The sequence below is a fragment of the Hylobates moloch genome, unplaced genomic scaffold (assembly GCF_009828535.3).
Source record: "Hylobates moloch isolate HMO894 unplaced genomic scaffold, HMol_V3 SCAFFOLD_6, whole genome shotgun sequence".
Lineage (NCBI taxonomy): Eukaryota > Metazoa > Chordata > Mammalia > Primates > Hylobatidae > Hylobates > Hylobates moloch.
This window is the reverse complement of record NW_026652281.1, coordinates 88,835,908-88,861,483: the sequence shown is the minus strand read 5'-3', so window position 1 is coordinate 88,861,483 and position 25,576 is coordinate 88,835,908. Positions and strand designations below refer to the sequence as shown.

At 38.3% G+C, this 25,576-nt stretch overlaps 1 protein-coding gene across 11 annotated transcripts in view; it reads right to left on the bottom strand.

Moving 5' to 3' along the window:
- The window catches only part of CHD9 (chromodomain helicase DNA binding protein 9), a 282,887-nt gene that overhangs the window by 135,341 nt on the left and 121,970 nt on the right, over window positions 1-25,576 (bottom strand). The gene's annotated exons all lie outside the window — the stretch shown is intronic.

Below are 25,576 nucleotides of genomic sequence, written 5' to 3'. Positions count from 1 at the left end.
CAACGATTTGAATGGACACTTTACCAAAGAAGATGAATGGATTGCGAATAAACAATAGAAAAGATGCTCAGATTATTAGACATTAGGAAAATACAAATTCAAGCCACAATGAGATATCAATCTACATCTATTTGGATGGTTAAAAGATTTTTTTTTTTTTTTTTTTTGAGACAGAGTCTTGCTCAGTCACCCAGGCTGGAGTGCAGTGGCGTGATCTTGGCTCACTGCAAGCTCCGCCTCCCGGGTTCATGCCATTCTCCTGCCTCAGCCTCCAGAGTAGCTGGGACTACAGGCGCCTGCCACCACGCCCGGCTAATTTTTTTGTATTTTTAGTAGAGATGGGGTTTCCTCGAGTTAGCCAGGATGGTCTCGATCTCCTGACCTCGTGATCCACCTGCCTCGGCCTCCCAAAGTGCTGGGATTACAGGCATGAGCCACCGCACCTGGCCGGATGGTTAAAACATTTTTAAAATAAATATTTAGTGCTAGAGAGGATATGGAGCAACAGGAACTCCTATACGCTGCTGGTGGGAATGCAAAATGGTACAACCGCTTTGGACAACAGTTTAGTATTTTTTTATAAAGTTCAACATACACTTAACATATGACCCTCCGCAATTTTACACTTATATATTTACCCAAGAGTGAAAACATATGGTAACAAAAAAAAGCTGTATATACATGTTTATAGAGGCTTTATTCATAATTACAAAAACCTAAAAACAACCCAAATACCCTTTAACTTGTGAATACATAAACAATTTGTGGTGCATTTGTATAATGGAATATAACTCAGTAACATGAAAGAAAAAGCTATTGATATGGGCAACAAAAATGTTCTATGCTAAACAGCGGTCAGACTAGTAACACAATATACTGCATGATTCCATCCATACAACATTCTCAAAAATGCAAAACTGCAAAGAAAAAAATTAATCATTGGTTGCCAGGGTCTAGGGTTACGGGAAAGATTGACTGCAAAGGGGAATGAGGGAATTCTGTGGGGATGATAGCAATAATCTGTATCTTGATTATGGTAAGGTTATAGAACTGTGCACATTTTTCAAAACTCACAGAACTATATGATACAAAAGATGAATATTACTGGATGTAAATTATTTTTCAATAAACCTGTCTAAAACAAAATTACATGTTCTTTAGGCTTCCATTCTCATACTAAGAAGCTAATACCACTAGACTTCTAAATCTAGGTTAGTATCTTGATATTTATTCCTTTCCCTTAATCCCAGTAGCTACCCTTGAAGTCCTGTCCTATGACTGTTATTTAAGTCTCTAAATAGTACCTATTCCTAGATTTCTGGATGCTATTTCTTCACTTATCTGTTTTCAGGAGTCGGTGTTATATGTGGCTTAGTCCCACACAATTAGACTTCTTTCTATAATCTACTGCTGGATCTTCGAACTCCTACTTCAACTCTCCTTCCCTGTTCCAAACACAACATATAAACACACACATGTGCAGGCACATATACCTCTTTTATAGGTCTTAGCCATGTTAGAGACACTGACTTTTTTTTTTTTTTTTTTTTTTTTTGAGATGGAGTCTCACTCATTTTTGGTCAATAAGCCCATGAAAAGATACTCAACATCATCCATCAGTAAAACACAAATTAAAACCATAATGAGATACAAATACACATCTAATCAAATGGCTAAATTTAAAAAGACTGACAATACCAAGAACTAAAGAGAAAGGAACATCTGGAACTCTCATACACTGCTGGTGGGAATGTAAAAGAGTACAACCACTTTTGAAAAGTTGCAATTTGTTATACAGCTACACATAAACTTGTGACCCAGTAACCCCATTCTGACATATTTACCCAAAATAAATGAAAACATATATCCACAAAAAGACTGAACTTGAATGTTCTTAGAGGCATTACTCATAATAGGCACAAATTAGTAAAAACTCCAAGTGTCCATCAAGAGGCATATGAGTAAATTGTGGTGTATCTATAAACTGGAAAGCCAATCAGTCATAAAAAGGAACAAACTACTGCCTTGGACAACATGACTGAATCACAAATGCCTTACGCTGAATAAAAGAAACCAGACTCAAAAGGCTACGAACTGTATGATAACGTTTACATAGCATTCTCAAAAAGGAAAAACTACAGGAGCAAAAAACAAATCAGAGGCTGCCAGCAGTGGTGGTTGAAAGAGGGGCTACTACAAAAGGGTATGAAGAAATTTTGAGGCAGAGCTTGCAGTGAGCCGAGATTGCGCCACTGCACTCCAGCCTGATGTAATTATTCTCTATCTTGATTACTGGTGTAGCTAGCTATCTATCTGTATGTATCTGTCAGTCAGAACTGTTCACTAAAAAGAGTGACTTTTGACTGTGTGTAAATTATATCTCAAAAAAAGAAAGAATGAGAAAGAAATGAACTGATACATGAAAAGACATAAATGTTTAAAATAATATAAATGGTGAAAAAGCCATAAAGAAAAAAGTAGATACAGTATGATTCCATTTATATGAAATTAAAAGCAGGCAAAACTAATCTATAGTGGCAGAAAGTAAATCAGTGATTGCCTGGGGCCAGGGATGGGAGGAAGACTACCTGTAATGGGGCATAAGGAACTTTTTAGGGTTATGAAAACATTTTATATCTCAATTAAGGTAATGATTACCTAATTGTATATATTTGTCAAAAATCATCAGATTACACTTAAAATGGGTACATTTCATTGTATGTAAATTATGCCTCAATAAAATTGATTTTAAAATGTACTTACTAAGTGGACATATGTAATAGGATTAATTTTACCCTGACTTATCTGTTACTCTTCTTCTTTTATTAGTTTTAATTATTTGACTACAAAGTAAAATTAGATTATATTATACTAATTTCTATAATTTATGCTGGCCTGTTGTTAGTGGCAGACACTCAATTTAGAAAATATTTGCTAATAATCTATTACATAGAGGTACAACAACAGAATCTCTGGGAAACACACCAGAGATATGGGGAAAATGGTAAATCAATATAAACTAGAAGGGCAAGGAAGACTTGAAAGTGTTCTCAGGAAATAAGCTAATTTTTATAATGATGAGATAATAAGATATTCAATGGAGGAAGATAAGCATAACCAAAGGCATAACAAGTGAAATATTTGTGTAGAAAAACATTTCATAAGTTATATTCCAGGAAATTGTGAGATATTAAAACACTCAGATTCATGTAAAATTCTGAGATGCAGCCTTGTATTTCCTCCTTCTTGGCACATCATGATAAAGCTTAACATATTAAAGACTCATTCTCAGAGTCCACAGAGAATGAGCAGAGAATGAGCAGAAAATGAGCTTGAATGGATTGGGTAGCAAAACTATAAAATTTTTGATTCTCAGTGTAAACAAAAACAACCCTTTTGTATCTTTCAAAACCCATTTTATTTCTTCTAGTATAAAACGTTTTTAATTGAGAAAGAAATTAGGTTTGTCTCCACCCACCTCTACCATCTGGAAAGAAAGCCATATTGTAAACTGCTATAATCTTAGAAATAGAGAGATTTAATCAGTAATTTGCTCTTCAATGGGAAAGGTGATATTAAGAATAATTTGGGGACCAATGTGGACCAGAAGTTTGTTGGTTCTGTTCTAGTTTGGGAGGTAGGGTTGGGGGAAAATCATGGTTCAATGTGACATTTTTAGAATACTCAAGAGTATTTTAAATAAGAGGTTGAGGGATAATAAATGTAATATTAAAGTGTATCCCCATAATATAGATGCAAAAAACAAGTACAAAAGTACTTAAATAATTACAGGTCACATATACTGTCAACATTAGCTTTCCGTCTATTTTGTTGATCTCAAATATTTGAATAAAATTTATCTTCATTTATACCTCTGCTATCATCCTGTAAGACATGGAAAAAATTGCACAGTCTACAAATGCACTAATCTGATAAAAGGCTATAAAAATATTTTGCTAATTGTTCAGTTCAATGCAATTATCCAGGATGACCCATTAAAGCCAAAATACACACACAGCAAATGCTAGTATAAATCATAAATTCAAACTACAGACCAGTATCTTTTGCTAATACAGACACAAATATTTTCAACAAAATAATAGCAAACCTAATCCAGGAAAAACAATATATATATATACACATATATATAGAGAGAGAGATACACACCATCGACAAGTGGGATTTATTTTAGGAGTGCAAGGCTAATATCTGAAAATAGTAACAACAGAATAAAGAATAAAAACTAAAATGATCAAGAATAAAAACTAAATGTGGGCCAGGCGCGGTGGCTCACGCTTGTAATCCCAACACTTTGGGAGGCCGAGGCGGGTGGATCACGAGGTCAGGAGATCGAGACCACACTGAAAACCCGTCTCTACTAAAAATACAAAAAATTATAGCCGGGCGTGGTGGCGGGCGCCTGTAGTCCCAGCTACTCGGAGAGGCTGAGGCAGGAGAATGGCGTGAACCCGGGAGGCAGAGCTTGCAGTGAGCCGAGATTGCGCCACTGCACTCCAGCCTGGGCGACAGAGCGAGACTCCGTCTCAAGAAAAAAAAAAAAAAAAAAAAACTAAATGTGATGAAGAAAAATAATCTGACAAAGTTTCAACACCTTTTCATGATAAAAACGCAAAACAAACTAGGAATAAAAAGAAACCTTTACAACATAATAAAAGGCATGTATGAAAAACCCACAACTAACATCACACAGTACTTAATGGTGAAAGACTGAATGCTTTTCCCTAAGATCATGAACAGGACAAGGATATCTACTCTTGTCACTTCTATTAAACATTGTTCTGAAAATTCTAGTCAGGGCAATTAGAGGAGAAAAAGCAATAAAAAACACCTAGATTGGAAAGCAAGAAGTAAAATTATCTTTAATCTTTATATGTGGAAGCTATGATCTTTTAAATGAAAAAAAAAAAACCCAAGGAAATTTGCAAATCAAATATCTGATGTCAAGCTTTTTCAATTTAAAAAATCTGATAAGAGACTTATATCTAAAATATATAAATAACTCCTACAAATCAGTAACAAAAATAAGTAACCCAATTTAAATACGGGCAAAAGATCTGAATAGGCATTTCTCTAAAAAAAGATACAATGCTAGGCGTGGTAGCTCACGCCTGTAATCCCAGCACCTTGGAAGGCTGAGGTGGGCAGATCACCTGAGGTCAAGAGTTTGAGACCAGCCTTACCAACAAGATGAAACTAAAAATACAAAAAATTAGCCAGGCGTGGTGGCAAGCACCTGTAATTCCAGCTACTTGGGAGGCTGAGGCAGAAGAACTGCTTGAACCTGGGAGGTGGAGGTTGCAGTGAGCTGAGATGGTACCACTGCACGCCAGCTTCCATCTCAAAAAAAAAAAAAAAATGCTAATGACCAGTAAGCCCATGAAAAAATGCTCAGTATCATTAGCAATCAGGGAAATGCAAATCAAAACCACAAGAAGACACTACTTTATACCAAGATGGCTATAATAAAAAAAAGACATAAAAACAGGCATTGGCAAGTATGGAAAAATTGGAACCCTTATACACTACCTGTGGGAATGTAAAATGGTACAGCTGCTCTGGAAAAATATAAAAGTTACCCAAAAGGTCAAACATAAGAAAGAATTATATAATCCAGCAATTCCATTCCTAAGAATACATGCAAGAGAAAAGAAAGCCTGTATGGGAACATTCATAGCAGCATCATTCATAATGGCCAAAAAGTGGAAACAACTTAAATATCCATCACTAATAAATGAATAAAATGTGGTACATATCCATACAATGGAATATTATTTGGCAATTAAAAATGAGGTGCTGTTACATGCTACAACGTCTATGAACCCTGAAAATATTATGCTAAGAAGCCCATCATAATCACATATTTCATGACTCCATTTACTTGAAATGTTCAGAATAGGCAAATCCATAGACAGAAAGTAGATTGGTGGTTGCCTAGGGCTTAGGGTGTTAGGAATAAATTAGGAATGACTGCTAACAGATGTGGGATTTCTTTTGGGAGTGGTGAAAACATTAACACTTGAAACATTCATTTCTGCTTTTCTTACATTTTAATATTCAAGATTACTCTTTTTCCTTTCACAACCAGACATCTCAAAACAGTAGACTATAGCTGATATCCTGATTTTCTTAGCACTTATAAATTCCCATTGATTTAATTCCTGTTCCTCCATAATATACAAAAAGTCCTTTTCCCAAGGTGACCAGTTACTTCTTATTGTTATTCAATAATCTTGTTTTTCCCCTCCTCAATATCTTTTAATTTTTGACACTGTTGCTCATCACTTTTTTTATGAAACCTGTTTCTATGAATTCAGGAACATTACAAAGTCTTAAATCTGATTATCTTTCTTTAATTCCTTGGTTCTTCTTTATTCATTCTGCCTCACAAATGCAGTTTCCCCAAGACTCTGGCCAAAACTCTCATTTTCTCACTCTGCACTTTTCTTTCTTTTTCTTAGAGGCAGGGTCTTGCTCTACCCAGGCTGCAGTGAGTGGTGTGATCATAGCTCACGGTAACTTTGAAGTCCTGGGCTCAAGAGATCATCTCACTGCAGCCTCCTGCTGGGACTACAGGTTTACGTCACCATGCCCAGCTAATTTTTTAATTTTTATTTTTGTAGAGACAATTTTGCTATGTTGCCCAGGCTGGTCTCAAACTCCTAGCATCAAGTGATCTTCCTGCCTCAGTCTCCCAAAGTGCTGGGATTACAGGCATGAGTGACTGAACCTGGCTTCTCCCTCTACACTTTCTTCTTGAATTATCTTGTCTCATAGCTTCAACTATCACTTATCACTTTGTTGTTGATACTCTCGAAATATACACCTTCTGAATTCTAGTTTTAATTTTTCCGCTGACTGTAGACCTTCTCCACCTAGTCATTATTAACTCTGTTTTGTTCCATTTCAAAACCAGTTTAATCTGGCATAGCTTTTATTGTGGATTTTCCCTCTCCAAGTCTTCACTTGGCATTTGTATTAGTCTGTTCTCCCACTGCTATAAAGAACTGCCTGACACTGGGTAGTTTATACAGGAAAGAGGTTTAATCGACTCACAGTTCTGTAAGGCTGGGTTTGGCCTCAGGAAACTTACAATCATGGTGGAAGGGGAAAGAAAACATGTCCCTCTTCATGTAGAGGTAGGAAAGAGAAAGTGAGGGCCAAGCAAAGGAGGAATCCTCTTATAAGACCATCCTCTTTTGTGAGAACTAACTCACTATCACACAAACAGGATGGGGAAAACCACCCCCATGATTCAATTATCTCCATCTGGTCCTTTCCATGATACATAAAGATTATGGGAACTACAATTCAAGATGAGACTTTGGGTGGGGAAACAGCCAAACCATATCATTCTGCCCCTGGCCTTTCCAAAATCTTATATCCTCACATTTCAAAATACAATCATGTCTTTCCAATAGTCCCCCAAAGTCTTATTTCAGCATTAAGTCAAAAGTCCACAGTCCAAAGTCTCATCTGACACAAGGCAAGTCCCTTCCACCTACGAGCCTGTAAAATCAAAAGTCAGTTAGTTACGTCCTAAATACAATGGGGGTACAAGCATTGGGTAAATACACCTGTTTCAAATGGGAGAAACTGGCCAAAACAAAGGGGCTACGGGCCCCATGCAAGTCCAAAATCCAATAGGATGGTCATTAAACCTTAAAGTTTCAGATGATCTCCTTTGACTCCATATCTCACATCCAGAGCACACTGATACAAGAGGTGGGCTCCCACGGCCTTGGGCATCTCCATCCCTGTGGCTTTGCAAACTACAGCTCCCCTCCTGGCTGCTGTCATGGGCTGCTGTTGAGTGTCTGCAGCTTTTTCCAGACGTACAGTGCAAACTGTCAGTGGATCTATCATTTTGGGGTCTGGAGGATGGTGACCCTCTTCTCACAGCTCCACTAGGCAGTGCCCTGGTGGGGACTCTGTGTGGGAGCTCTGTGACCCCACATTTCCCCTCTGCACTGCCCTAGCAGAGGTTCTCCATAAGGGCTCCGCTCCTGCAGCACACTTCTGCCTGGACATCCAAGCCTTTCCCTGTATCTTATAAAATCTAGGCAGAGGTTCCCAAACCTCAATTCTTGACTTCTGCACATCTGCAGGCCCAACACCACGTGAAAGCTGCCAAGGCTTGGGGCTTGCACCCTCTGAAGCAACAGCCTGAGCTGTACATTGGCCCCTCTTAGCCAGGGCTGGAATGGCTGTAACACAGGGCACAAAGTCCCAAGGCTGTACACAGCAGGGAGGCCCTGGACCCAGCCCAGGAAAACATTTTTCCCTCCTAGTTCTCTGGGTCTGTGACTGGAGAGACTGCCACAAAAGTCTCTGACATGCCTTGGAGACATTTCCTCCACTGTCTTGATTAACATTTGACTCCTTGTTATTTATGCAAATTTCTGCAGCGGGCTCAAATTTCTCCCTAGAAAATGGGTTACTTTTTTTTATTGCATCATCAGGCTGCAAATTTTCCAAACTTTTATGCTCTGCTTCCTCTTGAACACTTTGCTTCTTAGAAATTTCTTCTGCCAGACACCCTAAATCATCTCTCTCAAGTTCAAAGTTCCACAGGTCTCCAGGGCAGGGAAAAATACCACCAGTCTCTTTGCATAGCAAGAGTGACCTTTACTCCAGTTCCCAACAAGCTGCCCATCTCCATCTGAGACCACTTCAGCCTGGAATTAATTGTCCATATCACTATCAGCATTTTGGTCAAAGCCATTCAACAAGTCTCTAGGAAGTTTGAAACTTTCCCACATTTTCCTGTCTTCTTCTGAGCCCTCCAAACTGTTCCAACCTCTGCCTGTTATCCAGTTTCAAAGTTGCTTCCATATTTTTGGGTATCTTTACAGCAGTGCCCCACTCTCTTTGGTACCAATTTACTGTATTAGTCTGTTCTCACATTGCTATAAGGAACTTCCCGAAACTGGGTAATTTATAAAGGAAAGAGGTTTAGTTGACTCACAGTTCTGGAGATCTGGGGAGGCCTCAGGAAACTTACAATTATGGCAGAAGGGGAAAGCAAACATATCCTTCTTCACATGGTGGCAGGAGAGAGAAAATGACAGCTAAGCAAAGGGGTAAGCCCCTTATAAAAGCATCAGATCTCATGAGAATTAACTCAGTATCACCAGAACAGGATGGGGGAAACTGCCCCTGTGATTAAAATATCTCCACTTGGTCCCTCTCACGACATGTGGGGATTATGAGAACTATAATTCAAGATGAGATTTTGGGTGGGGACACAGCCAAACCTTATCAGCATCCAAGGCCTTCTACATGGCACCCATCTAACTATCGTTTAAATGCCACTCCACTGTGGCTCATGTCTATAATCCCAGCACTTTTGGAGGCTGAGGTGGGAGGATCACTTGAGCCCAGGAGTTCAAGTCCAGCCTGGGCACTGTGGTGAAACCCCACGTCTACAAAACAAAAACAAAAACAAAAACTCACTGGGTACGCTGGTGTGTACCTGTAGTCCCAGCTACTTAGGAGGTTGGGGTGAGAGGATAGCTTGAGCCCAGCAGGTTGAGGCTGCAGTGAGCCATGAAAATTTAACTGCACTCCAGACTGAGACCCTGTTTCAAAAACCGTAACAACAAATACAGTCTAAGACACAAATCACTACATAAACACATACATATGTATCCTTTTAGTGCCATATCTATCTCTTTTAGTGATTTATAGAGATAAGATTAAATAGAATACTGTACAGAGTTTAGAACATAATAGGCACTCAAAAAATATTAGTCAGGATCACGAGGTCAGGAGATCGAGACCATCCTGGCTAACATGGTGAAACCCCATCTCTACTAAAAACACAAAAAATTAGCTGGGCATGGTGCCAGGCGCCTTTAGTCCCAGCTACCCGGGAGGCTGAGGCAGGAGAATGGCGTGAACCCGAGAGGAGGAGCTTGCAGTGAGCCGAGATCATGCCACTGCACTCCAGCATGGGTGACAGTGTAAGATTCCGTCTCAAAAAAAAAAAAAAAAAAATTAGCCAGGTACCTATGAAAAACAATCTTGCGTGGATGGTACCAATATTACCCACATTTTATGAATGAGGACACTAAAGTTTGGAAAGATTAACAAGCATGCCCAAGGTTACATGGCTGTTAAGTAGCAGAAAGGAGATGTATTTGCATTGTATTATATTGTATTGTATTGTTATTGTATTTTTTGTACAGACAGGGTCTTGCTGTGTTGCCTAGGCTGGTCTCGAACTCCTAGCCTCAAGCGACCCTCTCTGGCCTCGTAAAATGTTGAGATTAAAGGCATGAGTCACTGTACTCGGCATTGGAAAGGAGTTTTAAACCCAAGGCTGCCTAACTCCAAAGCTACTATTTTGTTTTGTTGTTAATGTTTAATTATACAACATTTTTAAGACAGAGAAAATAAACTGACACTCATTAAATGGGAATAAATGTTAATATTTACCTTCTTTTGTTTCAAATCTCTGTCTTTTAAATAAATAACCTGCTACAGATATAACCATCCTCCCTGTTCCTTCCCCTTTCTCTCCTACATGTTTATGGATATACGGCATTATGATGAAATTACAGAAACATATACTGAAAAGATGACAATGAAAAATAAGACAATATTAGAATAGTGGTTTGCTCTGGAAAAAAATGGCAATGGGCTTGAGGTTTTCAATGGTTATCCATAATGTTTATTTCTTAAAAAAAAGAAAAAAAGAAATATTACATTTGTTAAACCTAGGTGGTGGGTTTCTGACGTTTGTATACTACCTTCTACACTTTTCTATTTTTGCACTGCTACATTATTTTTAAAGTACCAACATATAAATTTATGTTGATTCAAGTGTTAGTACAGAAGCTGATATTTTTAAATGACTACATCATTTTGACTTTAACAGCTTTTAGAAAGTATTATGAAGGTGAATGGTTGTTGATTGTAACTATTGAAAAGACATGCAACCTAAAACAAAAAGTTAGCTAATATATAGTCTCAAGTATATTCATATGCATTCGTATATTCACACATTCATACATATATGATATAAACTTAAAACACTTGATGTTATTGGGGATTTCAAATCACACAAAATAATTTCAATGAAAAGTAAGTCTCTAAAACATTCACACCTTTCTTAAAAGAATTAAGAATATGTATGAAATTTCATTTAAAATAATTATAAAAATTACATGTACTTTTTCATTTAATTAGGCTGGATTTCCTCCTTTTAGCTCAAATTCCTATGTAGATTTAAGTATTAAAGTCTGATTAGTGAAGTTTTTTTCTAAAACTCAGAAATATGGAAAAAAATTGGCTCACCTATAACACAAACCTGTAACTCAAACATTCTATTGAAATAACAAAAATTGCATTCAAGATACATTTGTATTAAATGACCCAGATCAAGAGTCCTTATCAATACTATTTTTCCAGATAGTGTCAATTTTCATGAAGTATCTCCAAAAGACTATCCTCTGAAGGTAAAACAAATTGGACTAACCAATGAAGAATAAAATCATTAAGTAAAAAATACATCCTGGGCTGGGCAACATAGTAAGACCCCCATCTCCACAAATTTTTTTAAAAAATCAGCTGGACGTGGTGGCATATGCCTGTGGTCCCAACTACTTGGGAGGTTGGGATGAGAAGATCACTTGAGCCTGGAAGGTCAAGGCTGCAGTGATCCATGATTAAGCCACTGCATTCCAGCCTGGGTGATAGGGTAAGACCCTGTCTTAAAAATAAAAAATTAAGCCTTAAAAATCCACCAATTGTTCTGCAGTAAAAGCAAATACTATAACGACCAGAAAATTGCCATGAGTGTGTGCATGCTTAATTAATCATGCACAGTAAAAATATATGAGATGGAGTTTTGCTCTGTTGCCCAGGCTGGAGTGCAGTGGTGCAATCTCGGCTCACTGCAACCTCTGTCTCCCAGGTTCAAGTGATTCTCCTGCCTCAGCCTCCCGATAGCTGGGACTACAGGCATGCACCACCACGCCTGGCTAAGTTTTGTACTTTTAATGGAGCTGGAGTTTCACCATGTTGGCCAGGCTGCTCTCAAACTCTTGACCTTAGGTGATCCACCCAGCTCGGCCTCCCAAAGTGCTGAAATTACAGGTGTGAGCCACCGCGTCCAGTCCTGTTTTACTATTTTTAATCAGAGATACTCATCCCTCAGTAATGTTCTGAGAATTATTACTATCAACTAAATAAATTAAATAGTGCTTTAGATGTTAACTCATTCAATATCATGTGGAGACATTAAACTTGTGTTACATATAGAAAACATGTTAAAAAAGCACTTTGATTTGTCTATATGAAGCCCTCAAAAGTATATCCAAGCTACTCCAAAAAAAATTTAGTTTACACAGAAACTTAAAAATAATTCTCTTAGTTTTAAACTTTTCTAACATTTATATTGGTCTGCTCATTCCTATATGTAAGTTTCATATAAGCACTCTAATTTTTGCTTAAGTATATCATATAAATTACTGTACCACAGTAATTGCGGTTCCTCAAAAAACTTTACATGACAAGTTTCACTTATTCTCACCTTCAATCAAAAGTGAAAATTCAAAAAAAGAAACTTAAAAAATTGTGGCTCTCGGCCAGGTGCAGTGGCTCCCATCTGCAATCCCAGCACTATGGGAGGCCAAGGCAGGCAGATCACCTGAGGTCGGGAGTTCAAGACCAGCCTGACCAACATGGAGAAACCCCATATCTACTAAAAATACAAAAATTAGCCAGGTGTGGTGGTGCGTGCCTATAATCCCAGCTACTCGGGAGGCTGAGGCAGGAGAATAGCTTGAACCCAGAAGGCAGAGGTTGTGGTAAGCTGAGATCGGACCATTGCACTCCAGCCTGGGCAACAAGAGCGAAACTCTGTCTCAAAAAAAAAAAAAAATCGTGGCTCTCATACTTATTAGAGATGCCTGTTTCAGGCTGGGCGAGGTGGCTCACGCCTGTAATCTCAGCACTTCGGGAGGCCGAGGCAGGTGGATCACGAGGTCAGGAGATCGAGACCATCCTGGCTAACATGGTGAAACCCCGTCTCTACTAAAAATACAAAAAATTAGCCTGGCGTGGTGGCGGGCGCCTGTAGTCCCAGCTACTGGGGAGGCTGATGCAGGAGAATGGCATGAACCTGGGAGGCAGAGCTTGCAGTGGGCCGAGATCGCGCCACTGCACTCCAGCCTGGGCGACAGAGGGAGACTCTGTATCAAAAAATAATAATAATAAATTTTAAAAAATAAAAAAGAGATGTCTGTGTCAATAACCATACCACTAATAGAGATCAGAGTGGTGCTGATATGCACTTAAGAAATCCACAGTGCTGAAAATTAAATATATCCCTTCTCTACATTTCAATAAGTCTCCTCTTAAAAAGTACTGTCTCTGTAATTCCCCTAAATACATCACTAAAAGTTTCAAAATATTTATAATCCTTGTCATATTTCTCTCCCCTCAAGATAAAATAAATTTAAGGAGATCCTCGGCATCAAACTTGCTGTCCTCAAATTATGCAAATCCTTTCCATTTACCCCAGTTTTAACCAACATCTTCCCAGAAGGAAAAACTAAATTGGGAAAGCACATTAAAACAAACGTAAGGCTGGGGGCGGTGGCTCATGTCTGTAATCTCAGCACTTTGGGAGGCCGAGGAAGGTGGATCACCTGAGGTCGGCAGTTCGAGGCCAGCCTGGCCAACATGGTGAAACCCCAGCTCCACTAAAAATATGAAAATTAGCTGGGCATGGTGGTGGGCAACTGTAATCCCAGCTACTTGGGAGGCTGAGGCATAAGAATCGCTTGAACCTGGGAGGTGGAGGTTGCAGTGAGCCGAGATGGCACCATTGCACTCCAGCCTAGGTGACAGAGCAAGACTCTGTCTCCAAAAAAAAAAAAATGTAAAGTAACAATTCAAGAACTTCCTAGAGAAACTCATAATGACCACTGCTCTTCAAAGGGCACTGTGCTGATGAGAAAATATATAAAAATCTGTATGCCATGCTTAATTACTGTTTTTTTTTTTTTTTTTTTGGATGGAGTCTCACTCCGTTGCCCAGGCTGGGGTACAGTGATGTCATCTTGGCTCACTGCAACCTCTGCCTCCCAGGTTCAAGTGATTTTCCTGCCTCAGCCTCCCGAGCAGCCGGGATTACAGTTGCGTGCCACCACAGGCTGATTTTTGTATTTTTAGTAAAGATGGAGTTTCACCATGTTGGCCAGGCTGGTCTTGAATTCCTGACCTCAGATGATCTGCCTGCCTTGGCCTCCCAAAGTGCTGGGGTTACAGGCTTGAGCCACTGTGCCTGGCTGCTTAATTATTAATTTTTTTAATGACAAAACAGTATGACTGGGTACAAGATACATTATTTATAATAGGCTTCAAAAAAAAACTGCAAATAATTCATTTTAATGTAACCTGACAAATACTTATTGAGCCCGTTTTAACTCTAAGATGATGCAGAGGGATATAAATATGTATAAGATAGGAGGTCAACAATTAATAAACATGGCTCCAACAATTTTAAATGGTGTTTTTAATTCTCATATTGTGATCAAAACTAGAGGGTTAAAATACTTCAGAGAGCTGATATTTTAAGTGAAAATGATAAAAAAAATTAACTGCTGGTCCTAACAACTGGGAAAACTTGAATTTGGATTAGGTTTTAGATGATATAGAATTAGCAGTTACCTTAGGTGTGATACTAGTTGTATAGAAGAATGTCATTCTTGGGAGATGTCTAATAAAATAGTTAGAGGTAAAGTCTCATGATGACTGCAATTTACTTTTAAAGCCAAATGAAAATCTATCCTATATATACAAATAAAGCAAATACAGCAAAATCTTAACTATTGACTCTAAGTGATTCACATATATGTATTCATAAGACAATTTCGTTTTTTAATTTTTTTTTTTCAGAAACAGGGTCTCACTATGTTGCCCAGGCAAGAATGCAGTGGTTATTCATAAGCAGGATCATCGCACACTACAGCCTCAAACTCCTAGCCTCGAATAATCTTCTGAACTCAGCTTCTCAAGTAACTGGGACTACAGGTGTGTGCCAGTATGCCTGGCCCAATTTCAATTTAAAGTCCAGAATCCCAAGAACATATATAGCTTTGCTTTGAAGAAAACTTTAAAACTATAGTCATCCATAAATTCTTAAAAGTATTTAATAAGGCCAAGTGAGGTGGCTCATGTTTGTAATCCCAGCACTTTGGGAGGCCAAGGCAGGATGACTGCTTGAGCCCAGGAGTTCAGGACCAGCCTGGGCAAGATGGTGAGAGTCTCATCTCTACAACAAATAAAAAAATTATTAGCCAGGCATGCCACCATGCCCAGCTAACTGGGAGACCCCAGCTACATGGGAGGCTCAGGCAGGAAGATCACTTTAGCACGGAAGATCACTTGAGCCCAGGAGGTCGAGGGTACAGTGAGCCATGTTTGCACCACTACACTCCAGCCTGGGTGACAGTTAGCAAGACCTTGTCTCAAAAAAAAAAAAAAAAAAAAATCAACAAAAACAACAAGAAGTATTTAATAAACCAAAAATACTTGAATTGACAGAAGATATGGAGCCCAAAGTAGAGGTTGATTTCCATAGAGAGAAAATCATGCTTCTGGTAATAGACAAACTATCCACATCTCTCACCAACTAACTTCACAAATCTGTGTCACTGTTCATGAAGAAAACACCTGCTTCTACATTTGACAAGATGTGTTCCTTCCCTGGCTTCACAGTTTAGAGGGTCTGGTTCTTTTGCCATAGTCCTCCTGGGGTCAAAAGGATATATCACCCTTCCCATCTTATAGAACATGCTCCAGGTCCCTGGCACTCTGAAATTCTCTGCCCCAACAGTCTCATACCCACTTGCAGAACCTGCCTGAGCCTATTCCCTATGTGTGTTCTCTCAAGGATGAACTTTACTGCCAGTATGTGCATGCTTAGGCCAAAGAGATGGGGAGAAAAAGATGGCACTTACATACATAGCCTGAGAAGTTCATGTGTATTCATGAGGCCTCTTGGGGTTTAGGATGGAACCAGGATTGGAAAGATAAGTAGAATAGAGTAAAATAGCCTGCTTCTGCCAGATTCTGGATGTAGAACTCCAGAGAGTCCAAGAATGCTAAATTCAAATCAGTGCTTCCATTTATCAAGGATGAAGGAAAGAACATAGTTTACTGGCTTGATTTTGAACTTTCAAATATTTAGGCACACAGTAATGACAGCTTTCATTTGTACTCTTTCCTTGAAACCAACAAAAATTAGGAATAAGACTACATAAAAATGGATAAAGAAGTAGTTATGTAATAACAAGAGCAATAGAGAATAGGATTAGGAAACCTCTTTGGATTATGCCACTAAAAAACTATGTAGACTCTATATTTGTGCCTCAGTTTCTCCAACTGAAAAATTAAAAATTATTAAATGATTAAGGCTCCTTCTAGTTCTAAATTTAAAAGTCTTAATGCAAGGAATCATCATTAATTAAAAAATACTGGATCAAATCATGTATTTTTCTTTTTTTTCCCTTTCAGATCCAGACATACAAACAAATCACTACTTTTAAAATATTTTCCTAATACCTACTTTTCTCAAATCTGGGTTCAAGCCTTAAGTCTGTGACTTAGAAGCTATAGTACCTAGAACCTATTTTCTTCATGTATATATTAAGGTGTCGGCCAGGCGCAGTGGCTCACAGCTGTAATCCTAGCACTTTAGGAGGCCAAAGCAGGCAGATCACTTGAGGTCAGGAGTTCGAGACTAGCCTAGACAACATGGTGAAATCCTATCTCTATTAAAAACACAAAAATTAGCCAGGCATGGTGGCATGTGCCTGTAATCCCAGCTACCTGGGAGGCTGAGGCAGGAGAATCGCTGGAATCCAGGAGGCGGAGGCTGCAGTGAGCCGAGATGGCGCCACTGCACTCCAGCCTGGGTGACAGAGTGAGACTCTGTCTCAAAAAAAAAAAAAAAAAAATATATATATATATATCTATATATATACACATATATAATTAAATAAAGATGTCACCACTAACATCATTGGATTGTTGTGAGGACAAAATGTGATCACATAAAAAGTACTCAGCACAATGCCTGGCACAAAGCACCAGGATGGGGCTTACTAAATAACTGCTGAATGAATGACAATTTTGCTTTTTTCAAAAATTGCTCAGTTTATTTAAATTGTTCAAACATGCATTATTGAGAAATCCAGAACTATAAATTTCAAGTATCCCAACTCTAAATCACTTCACTCTATACCACTAGATAATTCCTAGCATAAGAAGTGAGAAGAAACTGAGCAGAAAAGTAAGGTACTCAAATAGGCTTTTCATAATGTGAGGTCATGAGGTCATAAAGTCATAAATCAGTCCCTTGTTAATTCATTCTTTTGTTAAAGCAGCATCTTCTAATTGACCTTTACGGCTTGTTGTTGGCAAAATAACGGCCTGATTATTCAATGTATCAATCTCCTAATCCTCAGAATCTGTGAATATTTTAGGTAATATGGCAAATAATTCAAGTTGCAGATTGAATTAAGGTTGTTCATCAGCTGAGCTGGGAAATTATCCTAAATTTTCCATGTAGGCCCGATGCAATCACTAGGGTCCTTATAAGTGGAAGACGGAGGAAAAACAAAAACAAAACAAAACGAAAACATTACGGTGATACAATGTGAGAAAGACTTGACCAGCCATTGCTGGATTTAACGACAGAATGGTGCCACAAGCCACAGAATGTGGGCAGCCTTTATAAACTGGCCAAGAAAATGGATTATCCCCTAGAGCTTCTAGAAAGGACTGCAGCCCTGCTGACATCTTGATTTTAGTCCAGTGAGATCCAGTTCAGACTTCTGATCTCCAGAACTGTAAGATAATAAATATGTGTTGTTCTAAGACACCTAAGTTTGTGATAACTTATTACAACAGCAGTAGAAACTGATACATGGTTGTAGGTTCCTTCCAGCTTCAATATCCCCATATTCTAAGGTGACAGATGGTAGTATGGGCCCCAGAGTCCTGCCTCCTATCTTTGAATCCTTGCTTTTCTACTATCTATATGACTCTGAGTAAGCCATTTAACCATCCTATGCTTCATGTCCTTATCTGTAAAAACAGTAGATGATAACATCTAACTCATAGTTATTGTGAAGATTAAATGAGAAAATATATGTAAAGCCATAAACTTGAGTATAATTGCTCAAAAGCAGTTATGGCTTTGTATAAATCTTCAAAGGAAAACTTGTCAGTTCATATCAAAGCTTTGAAAATGTATATTTGTCTTATTTTCCAGGAATCTAATAATGGTTATACACAACAATGTATCTATAAAGATGTTTATCATACTGTCAAAGAAGAATAAACAATTATGGCACTTCCATATTATGAAACATTATGCAGTCATTAAAATGATGTATGTCTTCCAATTAGGGCCAAGATGGAGTAATAGGGACCAGATTTATTCTCATGCTTGAAACAATCGAAAAAACAAGGCAAAATATATGAAACAATAGTTTTTAGATATGGTACATCAGGCAGCCCAGGACAGCAATCCCTAAGAGAAAGGAGACAAGAGAACTAAGACCTACTATTGCCCCAGCTTACTGCAAACTGCAGAATAGAACAGGGAGTGCAGGTAAAATCTGGCAGGCTCCCTGAGTTGGAGATAGAACTTGAAGCCAAGAACCCAAGGTAACTGGTTTATATGGCAAAGTTCCGGAGAGGAGAGTGTTCCACAGAGAAAGACCTCCAGAGATCTTCAGACAGTGCCTTTTAAAGGTTCTAGATGCGTAGTGATCAGCAATTGTCTGTGAAAAGATTACCCAAAACCCAGAAAAAAATCAGCATGTTCCCATTAGCCACAGTAAAAAACTTTAACTGTCATTAGGTAGAGGACTCACAAGGCTATTGTGTCAGTAGGGGAGTAAAATTAGCCCTATACAAAAGATTGCGCTGGTCTGGGCTAAAAAAGCTTAAAAGTGTATTTCAAAAGGACAAAATGATTTCCAAGTACTTAACTGCATCCCAGAACAAAACTTAAGAATATTTAGAGGAATACAAAATTTCCCATTACTCAAGAAGGTGAAATTCACATCTTGCATTTATTCAAACATTATCAGGTATGCAAAGGAGTTCAAAACAAGCCCGGGCAACAAAGTAAGACTGCATCTCTAGAAAAAATAAAACGAAATTTCTGGGCATGGTGGCACATGCCTGTTGTCCCAACTACTTGGGAGGCTGAGGTGGGAGAACTGCTTGAGCCCAGGACATTGAAGCTGCAGAGAGCCGTGATCGCACCACTTGCACTCCAGCCTGGGTGACAGAGTGAGGCTCTGTCTTAAAAATTAATTAATTAATACATAAATAGGTTAAAAGTACAAGGACAGAAAAAGATATACCATGTTACTATAAACACAAAACAGAAATGACTACATTAGTATCAGACAAAGTCGGTAACAGAGCAAAGAATAATGTAAAGCCACTAATAGAAGCCACAGAAACAAGTCTAAATAAATGTAAACAAATACAAAACATATAAAAGAAACAAGTCTAAATAAATGTAAACAAATTTAAAACATACAAATTATGTACCCTGATTACAATGGAATTAAATTAGAAAGGTCTCTAGAAAGCAAATATAAATTAAGTAACAAATTTCCTTCCTTTTTGGTTTTTGAGACAGGGTTTCACTCCATCAACCAGGCTGGACTGCAGTCTGTAGTGGCATGATCTTGGTTCACTGCAGCCTCAACATCCTGTGCTCAAGTGATCCTCTCACCTCAGCCACCTGAAGAGCTGGGACTACAGGTGCATGCCACCAAACCCAGCGAATTTTTGTATTTTTTTGTAGAGAGTGAGTTTTGCCATATTGCCCAGGCTAAATAACACATTTCAAAATAATCCATGGGCCAAAGAAGAAATTAAAGGGGGAATTCAAAACTATCTTGAATAACTGAATAAAAATGAAACATAATACAAATCTGTGGGATGCAGTTAAAACAATACTTAATGGGAAATGTATAGCATCAAATGCCTATAACAGAATAAGAAGAAAGATCTTAATGATGTTAGCTTCCACCTTAAAAAAATAACAAATTTGGCCGGGTGTGGTGGCTCACACCTGTAATCCCAGCACTTTGGGAGGCTGAGGTGGGTGGATCATGAGGTCAGGAGATCGAGACCATCCTGGCTAACATGGTGAAACCCCGTCTCTACTAAAAATACAAAAGATTAGCCGGGTGTGGTGGCGGGCGCCTGTAGTCCCAGCTACTCTGGAGGCTGAGGCAGGAGAATGGTGTGAATCTGGGAGGCAGAGCTTGCAGTGAGCTGAGATTGTGCCACTGCACTCCAGCCTGAGCGACAGAGTGAGTCTCCGTCTTAAAAAAATAAAATAAAATTAAGTAAATTAAATGCAAAGCAAAAGAAAGAAATAATGAAGATAGCATAAATCCGTTAACTATAATGCAGAAAAATGAGAAAACCCAATGAAATTCCATAAAACTGGTAAACCTATAGCCATACTTATTAGGAAGAAAAGGAGACACTAATTACCATTATCAGAAATGTACATAATTAATTGTACAGATACTCAAAGGCTGGAAATGTTATGAAAAACATTATACTGATAAATTTAACAACTTGAATGAAATGAGAAAAATACCTTGAAAAGCATGAACTACCAAAAACTCACTCAAAAAGACACAGATAACCTAAGGAGACCTACACCTATTAAAGAAATTAAATTTATAATTAAAAATATTCCCATCTAGAAAATTTCTGAACAGCTTCAATGGTGAACTGTACCAACATTTAAGAAAAACACAGAACTTCTACATGAAAACATAAGAGAAAATCTTCACTGACCTTGGGCAGGCATAGATTTCTTAAATATGAAACAAAACACAATTTTATTTTTAAAAAGAAGTAATGAACTAGACTTCATCAAAATTAACAACTTTTGCCCTTCAAAACACGCTGTTAAGAAAAAAAAAGGCAACCCACAGCCTGGGAGAAATTCTATCTGCAAAATAGATATCTGACAACTAGAATATTGCAACACAACAACAAGTCAAACAACCCAATTTTGTAAGTGGGCAAAAAATTTAAACAGGGACTTCACCAAAGGATATATATGGATAGCAATAAGCACATGAAAAAAATGTTCAATATCATGAATCATTAAGGAAATACAAATTAAAACCACAATCAGATACCACTATCTCCACCTATCAGAATGGCTAAAATTAAAAACAGTGACCATATCAGATCAAGCACTGACAATGATGTGGAGTGAATGGAACTCTTAGACACTGTTAGAGGAAATGTAAAATGGTACAATCTCTTTAGAAAAATATTTTCCTAGTTTTGTAAAAAGTTAAACATATACCTATTAAAAACCCAGCCATTGCCAGGTATTTACCCAATGGAAATAAAAATATATGTCTTCACAAGACTACACAAAAATGTTCATAGCATCTTCATTGATAATAACCCCAAACAGGAAATCATATCCATCATAAGGTGAATGAACAAATTATAGTAGATCCATATAATGAAATATTATTTTAACAATAAAAGAGAATGAATTATTTTACTTGCAACGACTGGGTGAACCTCAAAATAACTGTATTGAGTAAAAGAAGCCATACAAACTGTACATACTATTGAATCCATTTATATATAAATTCCAGAAAATGGACATATAGTGACAGAAATCAGATCAGTGGTTGTCTGGGTGCAGGGAGGAGGAGATGGAAGGAAGAATTACAAAGAGGCAATAGGGAACATCTGGGGGTACTGAGTATGTTCTGTATTTTCACTGCGATATTAATTTCACTGGCATATACGTATGTCAAAATTTACCCAATTCTATACTTTAAATATGTTCTGTTTATTACATGTCAATTTTACCTCCATAAAGCTGAAAATTTGATATAGAAAACAAATAGGTAAATGGTTATGGAGTACAAAACTAAAAGCATATATCCCCAAAACATAAAAAGTGATTATTTCTAACTGGTGGGATGAGGGGGTACTTTCCTGCTGTGTGTGTGTGTGTGGTTTTGTTTGTTTTGAGATAGGGTCTCCCTCTGTCACCTGCAACTCCTGTCTCCTGGGCTCAAGCAATCCTCCAACTCAGCCTCCTGAGCAGCTGGGACTACAGGTGCGCATCACCATACTTGGCTACATTTTTTGGTAGTTTTTGTAGAGAGGGGGTTTTGCCATTTTGCTCAGGCTGGTCTCAAACGCCTTAGCTCAAGTGATCACCTGCCTCGGCCTCCCAAAGTGCTAGTATTATAAGCATGAGCCACAGCATCTGGTCCTTTTGTGCTTTCTAAACTGTTTCCTGAATACTTTCAGTGGACATGTATTACTTTTGTAGTTGTCATATGTCTATCTCTTTTCATACACTAGGCAGTCAATAGAAACTTCAACTAAATTGTTTTTATTTTTATTTATTTATTTTTTTTGAGACGGAGTCTCGCTCTGTCGCCCAGGCTGGAGTGCAGTGGCGTGATCTCGGCTTACTGTAACCTCCGCCTCCCAGGTTCACACCATTCTCCTGCCTCAGCCTCCCGAGTAGCTGGGACTACAGGCGCCTGCCACCATGCCTGGCTAATTATTTTGTAGTTTTTAGCGGAGACGGGGTTTCACCATGTTAGCCAGGATGGTCTCGTTCTCCTGACCTCATGATCCACCCACCTAGGCCTCCCAAAGTGCTAGGATTACAGGCGTAAGCCACCGCACCCGGCCTAAATTGTTTTTATTAATAGATTTAAAATATGCCAATCCTCAAAGGAGAAACACAAAAGTATAACTGATATTTTAGTATCTATCAACAATTATTAATATCTGTGTCTATACTGCTGCCTTAATACACATTATTTTAGAGGTTCATGCATTGGGACTACCTTTTGTTATGCATATTTGTTATATGGGCCTTACTTCCTTCATGAATTGCAAAAAAAAGCAGAATGTCTAACATGGTCTATATTTATGATAAGTGTTCCAAAAACTTTCTGAATTCATCTATAATATCCTATTGACAAAGCTGTCTTAGAATATCAGTGCTTAGCACATAGTATGTTCTCAAAAATTTGTATCCAACTTAAAAAAACATAAGCCCCTTTGTTCAATATCAGTTTAACTTAAATAAAATAGTAAGGGCCTAAACAAAATCAGAGATGTTGACAAAGCACTTGTGAAATTCAATCAGAATTTCTGGAATTTGTTCATATAACCACAAGCTTCCAAAACACACACACACGCACATACACACACACACACACACACACACACACACACACACACACACGAAATTACAAAATACTAGTACTCCAAGATGCATTTTACAAGGTCAATCAGAAGGTAAATGAGCTCCTTGAAGAAATGACTCATTCCAGGTCTAAGGCAGGGTAATTACAAAGTTCTTGCACCAGAAGTACTTAAAGATTAAGGAGCATCTGTTAAAAGAGCACAGAGTTGGCTTGACAGGGCTTCCTCTGGCCAAATATTCAAAAAGAATAATGATGGCAATCGGTTATAACATTGATTTTTAACACATTAATTTTTATAACACATTTTTTATAAACACATTTTTATAACATATTATAGTACACTGATTTTTAAGACACTGATTTTTACAACTGATTTTAAAAAAATCCATGAATCTAACTCTTTTATATAAAAATCCCCGTGATTAATTACAAAGGTGAAAAGATACCTATACTGAGAAAACCAAGCATCACCAATAATGGGACAAACTAACACGGTGTATCTTATTGTTATCCAATAGATACATATACAGCATTCTCACCAAAAAAAAAAAAACTGCTTAACCTGAATTATGAATAACCAAACAAATACAGGTAACTGGCTTGTACCTGTACTTTAAAAAAAATGTCATGTTAGGATGGAACAACAGAAAGGACAGGGAACACTTGTATCAGATTAAAGGAGATTAAAGAGACACAGCAACTAAATGTAATGCCTGACCCTTGATTGGATCCTGAAATTTAAACCAAATATCTCTCTAAAGAATATTATTGGGACGAGTTAAAAATTTTGAATTTGGACTATATAGTATATAATGTTATTTTATGTTATATTTCTTGGTTGTGGTAAAAGTCTTATATTCATGGAGGCGAATGTTCCCGTTCTAAGGGGAGTCATGTTAAAATATTTAGGGGCAACATTTCCATGATGTCTACAACTTACTGTCAAATGGTTCAGCCAAAGAAAAATTAGAAATAAAAACAGTAAGAGAAAGCAAATGTGGCAAAATAATTAACAATTAGTGAATATATGTAAAGGGTACTATTCTTTCACCTTTCTGATAAGTTGAAATTTTTTCAAAATAAAAGGTTAGAAAAAATGACTTTCAATACAGATATTTTAAAGAAATTCATAATATTGACACTTCTGATATTGTTTAAGCTGACTTGGAGCTACCTTTTTTCTTGTAACATAACAAAAATACCAGTTGAGATCTAGCCTTAAAGTCCTCTTTAGCCAGGAGCCATGGCTCATGCTTATAATTCCAGTGCTTTGGGAGGTCAAGGTGGGAGGGCTGCTTGAGGCCAGGAGTTCAAGACTGTCCTGGACAACATAGCAAGATCCATTTCTTTTTTTTTTTTTTTTTTTTTGAGACGGAGTCTCGCTCTGTCGCCCAGGCTGGAGTGCAGTGGCGCGATCTCGGCACACTGCAAGCTCCGCCTCCTGGGTTCACGCCATTCTCCTGCCTCAGCCTCTCCGAGTAGCTGGGACTACAGGCGCCCGCCACCATGCCCAGCTAATTTTTTTTGTATTTTTAGTAGAGACGGGGTTTCACCGTGGTCTCGATCTCCTGACCTTGTGATCCGCCCGCCTCGGCCTCCCAAAGTGCTGGGATTACAAGCGTGAGCCACCGCACCCGGCCAGCAAGATCCATTTCTACAACAAAATTTTATTTTATTTATTTATATGTTTTGAGACAGGGTCTCATCTGTCACCCAGGCTGCAGTGCAGGGCATGATATCAGATAACTATGGCTTTGACCTCCTATGCTCAAGCGATCCTCCCACTTCAGGCTTCCGAGTAACTGGGACTACAGGTATGCACCACAACGCCCAGCTAATTTTGTATTTTTAGTAGAGACAGGGTTTCACCATGAGGCTCAGACTGGTTTCAAAACTCTTGAGCTCAAGTGACCTGTCCACTTCAGCCTCCCAAAGTGCTGGTGCTCCGAAAGCACCATACCTGGTGACTCACAGCTATAATTTAAAAATTTTAAAATTAGCCAGGCGTGGTGGCCCACGCCTGCAGTTCTAGCTACTTAGGAGGCTGAGGTGGGAAGATCTCTTGAACCCAGGAGTTCAAGGCTACAGTGTGCTGTGATTGCACCACTGTACTCCGGCCCGGGTAACACAGCCATTCCCTGTCTGCCCCTCCACTCCCAAAAATAGTCTCTTTATAGTTGTACTTTTAGTACTTAGCACAATACCTGATAGGTTGGTGCAAAATAATTGCAATTTTTGCCACTGAAAGTTTTGCACCAACCTAATACATAACAGGTGCTCTA